Below are 8,623 nucleotides of genomic sequence, written 5' to 3'. Positions count from 1 at the left end.
AGACCTGGTGTCCGCAGCTTGGTAGACCTGTTGCCCGTTTCATGGCTGGGTAGACCTGTTGTCCGCAGCATTGAGTTGGTAGACCTGTTGCCCGTTTCATGGCTGGGTAGACCTGTTGTCCGCAGCTTGGTAGACCTGTTGCCCGTTTCATGGCTGGGTAGACCTGGTGTCCGCAGCAAGCCGTGAGTAGACCTGGTGCCCGTTTCATGGCTGGGTAGACCTGTTGTCCGCAGCAAGCCGTGGGTAGACCTGGTGTCCGCAGCTTGGTAGACCTGTTGCCCGATTCATGGCTGGGTAGACCTGTTGTCCGCAGCATTGAGTGGGTAGACCTGGTGTCCGCAGCATGCCCTGGGTAGACCTGTTGCCCGCAGCATTGAGTTGGTAGACCTGTTGCCCGTTTCATGGCTGGGTAGACCTGGTGTCCGCAGCATTGAGTTGGTAGACCTGGTGTCCGCAGCATGCCCTGGGTAGACCTGGTGTCCGCAGCTTGGTAGACCTGTTGCCCGTTTCATGCCTGGGTAGACCTGTTGTCCGCAGCAAGCCGTGGGTAGACCTGGTGTCCGCAGCATGCCCTGGGTAGACCTGGTGTCCGCAGCTTGGTAGACCTGTTGCCCGTTTCATGGCTGGGTAGACCTGTTGTCCGCAGCATTGAGTTGGTAGACCTGTTGCCCGTTTCATGGCTGGGTAGACCTGGTGTCCGCAGCATTGAGTGAGTAGACCTGTTGCCCGTTTCATGGCTGGGTAGACCTGGTGTCCGCAGCTTGGTAGACCTGTTGCCCGTTTCATGGCTGGGTAGACCTGGTGTCCGCAGCATGCCCTGGGTAGACCTGGTGTCCGCAGCTTGGTAGACCTGTTGCCCGTTTCATGGCTGGGTAGACCTGGTGTCCGCAGCAAGCCGTGGGTAGACCTGGTGTCCGCAGCTTGGTAGACCTGTTGCCCGTTTCATGGCTGGGTAGACCTGGTGTCCGCAGCATTGAGTTGGTAGACCTGTTGTCCGCAGCAAGCCGTGGGTAGACCTGGTGTCCGCAGCATGCCCTGGGTAGACCTGGTGTCCGCAGCTTGGTAGACCTCTTGCCCGTTTCATGGCTGGGTAGACCTGTTGTCCGCAGCAAGCCGTGGGTAGACCTGGTGTCCGCAGCATGCCCTGGGTAGACCTGGTGTCCGCAGCTTGGTAGACCTGTTGCCCGTTTCATGGCTGGGTAGACCTGGTGTCCGCAGCAAGCCGTGAGTAGACCTGTTGCCCGTTTCATGGCTGGGTAGACCTGGTGTCCGCAGCATGCCCTGGGTAGACCTGGTGTCCGCAGCTTGGTAGACCTATTGCCCGTTTCATGGCTGGGTAGACCTGGTGTCCGCAGCAAGCCGTGAGTAGACCTGTTGCCCGTTTCATGGCTGGGTAGACCTGGTGTCCGCAGCATGCCCTGGGTAGACCTGGTGTCCGCAGCTTGGTAGACCTGTTGCCCGTTTCATGGCTGGGTAGACCTGGTGTCCGCAGCAAGCCGTGGGTAGACCTGGTGTCCGCAGCTTGGTAGACCTGTTGCCCGATTCATGCCTGGGTAGACCTGTTGTCCGCAGCAAGCCGTGGGTAGACCTGGTGTCCGCAGCTTGGTAGACCTGTTGCCCGATTCATGCCTGGGTAGACCTGTTGCCCGCAGCATTGAGTTGGTAGACCTGTTGCCCGTTTCATGGCTGGGTAGACCTGGTGTCCGCAGCATTGAGTTGGTAGACCTGGTGTCCGCAGCATGCCCTGGGTAGACCTGGTGTCCGCAGCTTGGTAGACCTGTTGCCCGTTTCATGGCTGGGTAGACCTGTTGTCCGCAGCATTGAGTTGGTAGACCTGGTGTCCGCAGCATGCCCTGGGTAGACCTGGTGTCCGCAGCTTGGTAGACCTGTTGCCCGTTTCATGGCTGGGTAGACCTGGTGTCCGCAGCTTGGTAGACCTGTTGCCTGTTTCATGGCTGGGTAGACCTGGTGTCCGCAGCAAGCCGTGAGTAGACCTGTTGCCCGTTTCATGGCTGGGTAGACCTGGTGTCCGCAGCATGCCCTGGGTAGACCTGGTGTCCGCAGCTTGGTAGACCTGTTGCCCGTTTCATGGCTGGGTAGACCTGTTGTCCGCTGCAAGCCGTGAGTAGACCTGTTGCCCGTTTCATGGCTGGGTAGACCTGGTGTCCGCAGCATGCCCTGGGTAGACCTGGTGTCCGCAGCTTGGTAGACCTGTTGCCCGTTTCATGGCTGGGTAGACCTGTTGTCCGCAGCATTGAGTGGGTAGACCTGTTGCCCGTTTCATGGCTGGGTAGACCTGTTGTCCGCAGCAAGCCGTGGGTAGACCTGGTGTCCGGAGCTTGGTAGACCTGTTGCCCGATTCATGCCTGGGTAGACCTGTTGTCCGCAGCAAGCCGTGGGTAGACCTGGTGTCCGCAGCATGCCCTGGGTAGACCTGGTGTCCGCAGCTTGGTAGACCTGTTGCCCGTTTCATGGCTGGGTAGACCTGGTGTCCGCAGCAAGCCGTGAGTAGACCTGTTGCCCGTTTCATGGCTGGGTAGACCTGGTGTCCGCAGCATGCCCTGGGTAGACCTGGTGTCCGCAGCTTGGTTGACCTGTTGCCCGTTTCATGGCTGGGTAGACCTGTTGTCCGCAGCAAGCCGTGGGTAGACCTGGTGTCCGCAGCATGCCCTGGGTAGACCTGGTGTCCGCAGCCTGGTAGACCTGTTGCCCGTTTCATGGCTGGGTAGACCTGGTGTCCGCAGCAAGCCGTGGGTAGACCTGGTGTCCGCAGCATGCCCTGGGTAGACCTGGTGTCCGCAGCTTGGTAGACCTGTTGCCCGTTTCATGGCTGGGTAGACCTGGTGTCCGCAGCAAGCCGTGAGTAGACCTGTTGCCCGTTTCATGGCTGGGTAGACCTGTTGTCCGCAGCATGCCCTGGGTAGACCTGTTGTCCGCAGCTTGGTAGACCTGTTGCCCGTTTCATGGCTGGGTAGGCCTGGTGTCCGCAGCATGCCCTGGGTAGACCTGGTGTCCGCAGCTTGGTAGACCTGTTGCCCGTTTCATGGCTGGGTAGACCTGGTGTCCGCAGCAAGCCGTGGGTAGACCTGGTGTCCGCAGCTTGGTAGACCTGTTGCCCGATTCATGCCTGGGTAGACCTGTTGTCCGCAGCATTGAGTGGGTAGACCTGGTGTCCGCAGCTTGGTAGACCTGTTGCCCGTTTCATGGCTGGGTAGACCTGTTGTCCGCAGCATTGAGTTGGTAGACCTGTTGCCCGTTTCATGGCTGGGTAGACCTGGTGTCCGCAGCATTGAGTGAGTAGACCTGTTGCCCGTTTCATGGCTGGGTAGACCTGGTGTCCGCAGCTTGGTAGACCTGTTGCCCGTTTCATGGCTGGGTAGACCTGGTGTCCGCAGCATGCCCTGGGTAGACCTGGTGTCCGCAGCTTGGTAGACCTGTTGCCCGTTTCATGGCTGGGTAGACCTGGTGTCCGCAGCATTGAGTTGGTAGACCTGTTGTCCGCAGCAAGCCGTGGGTAGACCTGGTGTCCGCAGCATGCCCTGGGTAGACCTGGTGTCCGCAGCTTGGTAGACCTGTTGCCCGATTCATGCCTGGGTAGACCTGTTGTCCGCAGCAAGCCGTGGGTAGACCTGGTGTCCGCAGCATGCCCTGGGTAGACCTGGTGTCCGCAGCTTGGTAGACCTGTTGCCCGTTTCATGGCTGGGTAGACCTGGTGTCCGCAGCAAGCCGTGAGTAGACCTGTTGCCCGTTTCATGGCTGGGTAGACCTGGTGTCCGCAGCATGCCCTGGGTAGACCTGGTGTCCGCAGCTTGGTAGACCTGTTGCCCGTTTCATGGCTGGGTAGACCTGGTGTCCGCAGCAAGCCGTGAGTAGACCTGTTGCCCGTTTCATGGCTGGGTAGACCTGGTGTCCGCAGCATGCCCTGGGTAGACCTGGTGTCCGCAGCTTGGTAGACCTGTTGCCCGTTTCATGGCTGGGTAGACCTGTTGTCCGCAGCAAGCCGTGGGTAGACCTGGTGTCCGGAGCTTGGTAGACCTGTTGCCCGATTCATGCCTGGGTAGACCTGTTGTCCGCAGCATTGAGTGGGTAGACCTGGTGTCCGCAGCATGCCCTGGGTAGACCTGGTGTCCGCAGCTTGGTAGACCTGTTGCCCGTTTCATGGCTGGGTAGACCTGTTGTCCGCAGCAAGCCGTGAGTAGACCTGTTGCCCGTTTCATGGCTGGGTAGACCTGGTGTCCGCAGCATGCCCTGGGTAGACCTGGTGTCCGCAGCTTGGTAGACCTGTTGCCCGTTTCATGGCTGGGTAGACCTGTTGTCCGCAGCAAGCCGTGGGTAGACCTGGTGTCCGGAGCTTGGTAGACCTGTTGCCCGATTCATGCCTGGGTAGACCTGTTGTCCGCAGCATTGAGTGGGTAGACCTGGTGTCCGCAGCATGCCCTGGGTAGACCTGTTGTCCGCAGCTTGGTAGACCTGTTGCCCGTTTCATGGCTGGGTAGACCTGTTGTCCGCAGCAAGCCGTGAGTAGACCTGTTGCCCGTTTCATGGCTGGGTAGACCTGTTGTCCGCAGCATGCCCTGGGTAGACCTGGTGTCCGCAGCTTGGTAGACCTGTTGCCCGTTTCATGGCTGGGTAGACCTGGTGTCCGCAGCAAGCCGTGGGTAGACCTGGTGTCCGCAGCATGCCCTGGGTAGACCTGGTGTCCGCAGCTTGGTAGACCTGTTGCCCGTTTCATGGCTGGGTAGACCTGTTGTCCGCAGCAAGCCGTGGGTAGACCTGGTGTCCGGAGCTTGGTAGACCTGTTGCCCGATTCATGCCTGGGTAGACCTGTTGTCCGCAGCATTGAGTGGGTAGACCTGGTGTCCGCAGCATGCCCTGGGTAGACCTGGTGTCCGCAGCTTGGTAGACCTGTTGCCCGTTTCATGGCTGGGTAGACCTGGTGTCCGCAGCAAGCCGTGAGTAGACCTGTTGCCCGTTTCATGGCTGGGTAGACCTGGTGTCCGCAGCATGCCCTGGGTAGACCTGGTGTCCGCAGCTTGGTAGACCTGTTGCCCGTTTCATGGCTGGGTAGACCTGTTGTCCGCAGCAAGCCGTGGGTAGACCTGGTGTCCGGAGCTTGGTAGACCTGTTGCCCGATTCATGCCTGGGTAGACCTGTTGTCCGCAGCATTGAGTGGGTAGACCTGGTGTCCGCAGCATGCCCTGGGTAGACCTGGTGTCCGCAGCTTGGTAGACCTGTTGCCCGTTTCATGGCTGGGTAGACCTGGTGTCCGCAGCAAGCCGTGAGTAGACCTGTTGCCCGTTTCATGGCTGGGTAGACCTGGTGTCCGCAGCATGCCCTGGGTAGACCTGGTGTCCGCAGCTTGGTAGACCTGTTGCCCGTTTCATGGCTGGGTAGACCTGTTGTCCGCAGCAAGCCGTGGGTAGACCTGGTGTCCGGAGCTTGGTAGACCTGTTGCCCGATTCATGCCTGGGTAGACCTGTTGTCCGCAGCATTGAGTGGGTAGACCTGGTGTCCGCAGCATGCCCTGGGTAGACCTGTTGTCCGCAGCTTGGTAGACCTGTTGCCCGTTTCATGGCTGGGTAGACCTGTTGTCCGCAGCAAGCCGTGAGTAGACCTGTTGCCCGTTTCATGGCTGGGTAGACCTGGTGTCCGCAGCATGCCCTGGGTAGACCTGGTGTCCGCAGCTTGGTAGACCTGTTGCCCGTTTCATGGCTGGGTAGACCTGGTGTCCGCAGCAAGCCGTGGGTAGACCTGGTGTCCGCAGCATGCCCTGGGTAGACCTGGTGTCCGCAGCTTGGTAGACCTGTTGCCCGTTTCATGGCTGGGTAGACCTGGTGTCCGCAGCAAGCCGTGGGTAGACCTGGTGTCCGCAGCATGCCCTGGGTAGACCTGGTGTCCGCAGCTTGGTAGACCTGTTGCCCGTTTCATGGCTGGGTAGACCTGGTGTCCGCAGCAAGCCGTGGGTAGACCTGGTGTCCGGAGCTTGGTAGACCTGTTGCCCGTTTCATGGCTGGGTAGACCTGGTGTCCGCAGCATGCCCTGGGTAGACCTGGTGTCCGCAGCATGCCCTGGGTAGACCTGGTGTCCGCAGCTTGGTAGACCTGTTGCCCGTTTCATGGCTGGGTAGACCTGTTGTCCGCAGCAAGCCGTGGGTAGACCTGGTGTCCGGAGCTTGGTAGACCTGTTGCCCGATTCATGCCTGGGTAGACCTGTTGTCCGCAGCATTGAGTGGGTAGACCTGGTGTCCGCAGCATGCCCTGGGTAGACCTGTTGTCCGCAGCTTGGTAGACCTGTTGCCCGTTTCATGGCTGGGTAGACCTGTTGTCCGCAGCAAGCCGTGAGTAGACCTGTTGCCCGTTTCATGGCTGGGTAGACCTGGTGTCCGCAGCATGCCCTGGGTAGACCTGGTGTCCGCAGCTTGGTAGACCTGTTGCCCGTTTCATGGCTGGGTAGACCTGTTGTCCGCAGCAAGCCGTGGGTAGACCTGGTGTCCGCAGCATGCCCTGGGTAGACCTGGTGTCCGCAGCTTGGTAGACCTGTTGCCCGTTTCATGGCTGGGTAGACCTGGTGTCCGCAGCAAGCCGTGGGTAGACCTGGTGTCCGCAGCATGCCCTGGGTAGACCTGGTGTCCGCAGCTTGGTAGACCTGTTGCCCGTTTCATGGCTGGGTAGACCTGTTGTCCGCAGCAAGCCGTGGGTAGACCTGGTGTCCGCAGCATGCCCTGGGTAGACCTGGTGTCCGCAGCTTGGTAGACCTGTTGCCCGTTTCATGCCCTGGGTAGACCTGTTGTCCGCAGCTGGGTAGACCTGTTGTCCGCAGCAAGCCGTGGGTAGACCTGGTGTCCGCAGCATGCCCTGGGTAGACCTGGTGTCCGCAGCTTGGTAGACCTGTTGCCCGTTTCATGGCTGGGTAGACCTGGTGTCCGCAGCAAGCCGTGGGTAGACCTGGTGTCCGCAGCATGCCCTGGGTAGACCTGGTGTCCGCAGCTTGGTAGACCTGTTGCCCGTTTCATGGCTGGGTAGACCTGGTGTCCGCAGCAAGCCGTGGGTAGACCTGGTGTCCGCAGCATGCCCTGGGTAGACCTGGTGTCCGCAGCTTGGTAGACCTGTTGCCCGTTTCATGGCTGGGTAGACCTGGTGTCCGCAGCAAGCCGTGGGTAGACCTGGTGTCCGGAGCTTGGTAGACCTGTTGCCCGATTCATGCCTGGGTAGACCTGTTGTCCGCAGCATTGAGTGGGTAGACCTGGTGTCCGCAGCATGCCCTGGGTAGACCTGTTGTCCGCAGCTTGGTAGACCTGTTGCCCGTTTCATGGCTGGGTAGACCTGTTGTCCGCAGCAAGCCGTGGGTAGACCTGGTGTCCGGAGCTTGGTAGACCTGTTGCCCGATTCATGCCTGGGTAGACCTGTTGTCCGCAGCATTGAGTGGGTAGACCTGGTGTCCGCAGCATGCCCTGGGTAGACCTGTTGTCCGCAGCTTGGTAGACCTGTTGCCCGTTTCATGGCTGGGTAGACCTGTTGTCCGCAGCAAGCCGTGAGTAGACCTGTTGCCCGTTTCATGGCTGGGTAGACCTGGTGTCCGCAGCATGCCCTGGGTAGACCTGGTGTCCGCAGCTTGGTAGACCTGTTGCCCGTTTCATGGCTGGGTAGACCTGTTGTCCGCAGCATTGAGTGGGTAGACCTGGTGTCCGCAGCATGCCCTGGGTAGACCTGGTGTCCGCAGCTTGGTAGACCTGTTGCCCGTTTCATGGCTGGGTAGACCTGGTGTCCGCAGCAAGCCGTGGGTAGACCTGGTGTCCGCAGCATGCCCTGGGTAGACCTGGTGTCCGCAGCTTGGTAGACCTGTTGCCCGTTTCATGGCTGGGTAGACCTGTTGTCCGCAGCAAGCCGTGGGTAGACCTGGTGTCCGCAGCATGCCCTGGGTAGACCTGGTGTCCGCAGCTTGGTAGACCTGTTGCCCGTTTCATGCCCTGGGTAGACCTGTTGTCCGCAGCTGGGTAGACCTGTTGTCCGCAGCAAGCCGTGGGTAGACCTGGTGTCCGCAGCATGCCCTGGGTAGACCTGGTGTCCGCAGCTTGGTAGACCTGTTGCCCGTTTCATGGCTGGGTAGACCTGTTGTCCGCAGCAAGCCGTCGGTAGACCTGTTGCCCGTTTCATGGCTGGTAGACCTGTTGTCCGCCGCCGGCCTGGAAGTACTCCAAGGGGTCGCTGTTTCTCGCTGCCTCCGGCTATGTCATCGTAGAAGGCGGCGTGCGCCACTGCGCCCCCTCGGTCACGTACATCGGTTCTCTTTCCGGCCTCCGCCGCTTCGGGCCCATCTGTCCGTATTATGGGAACGAGGTGACGGGCCGTATCCCCACAGGCTGTTGCCGTGCCTGTGTCCGTGGCGGAGAAGGGCGGACGCGCGTGCGGTCGCCAGGGCCAGAAGAACACCGCCGATGTCGGGGCGAGTCGCGTGGCTTCGTCCGGCTTCCCGTCTTACCCAGTTCGACTGGGACAGGTTAGCCCAGAGAGAGAGACCGATGCGATCCGAGAGCCGCTCCCCGGCCCAGGCGAGGCTGCGTGCTCAGTCGGGGGAGAAGCGAGAAAGCCCCCAGAGAGACCGATGCGATCCGAGAGCCGCTCCC

This window comes from Sturnus vulgaris, unplaced genomic scaffold, assembly GCF_052056855.1.
Source record: "Sturnus vulgaris isolate bStuVul1 unplaced genomic scaffold, bStuVul1.hap1 Scaffold_189, whole genome shotgun sequence".
Taxonomy (NCBI): domain Eukaryota; kingdom Metazoa; phylum Chordata; class Aves; order Passeriformes; family Sturnidae; genus Sturnus; species Sturnus vulgaris.
This window is presented reverse-complemented; position numbering follows the sequence as displayed.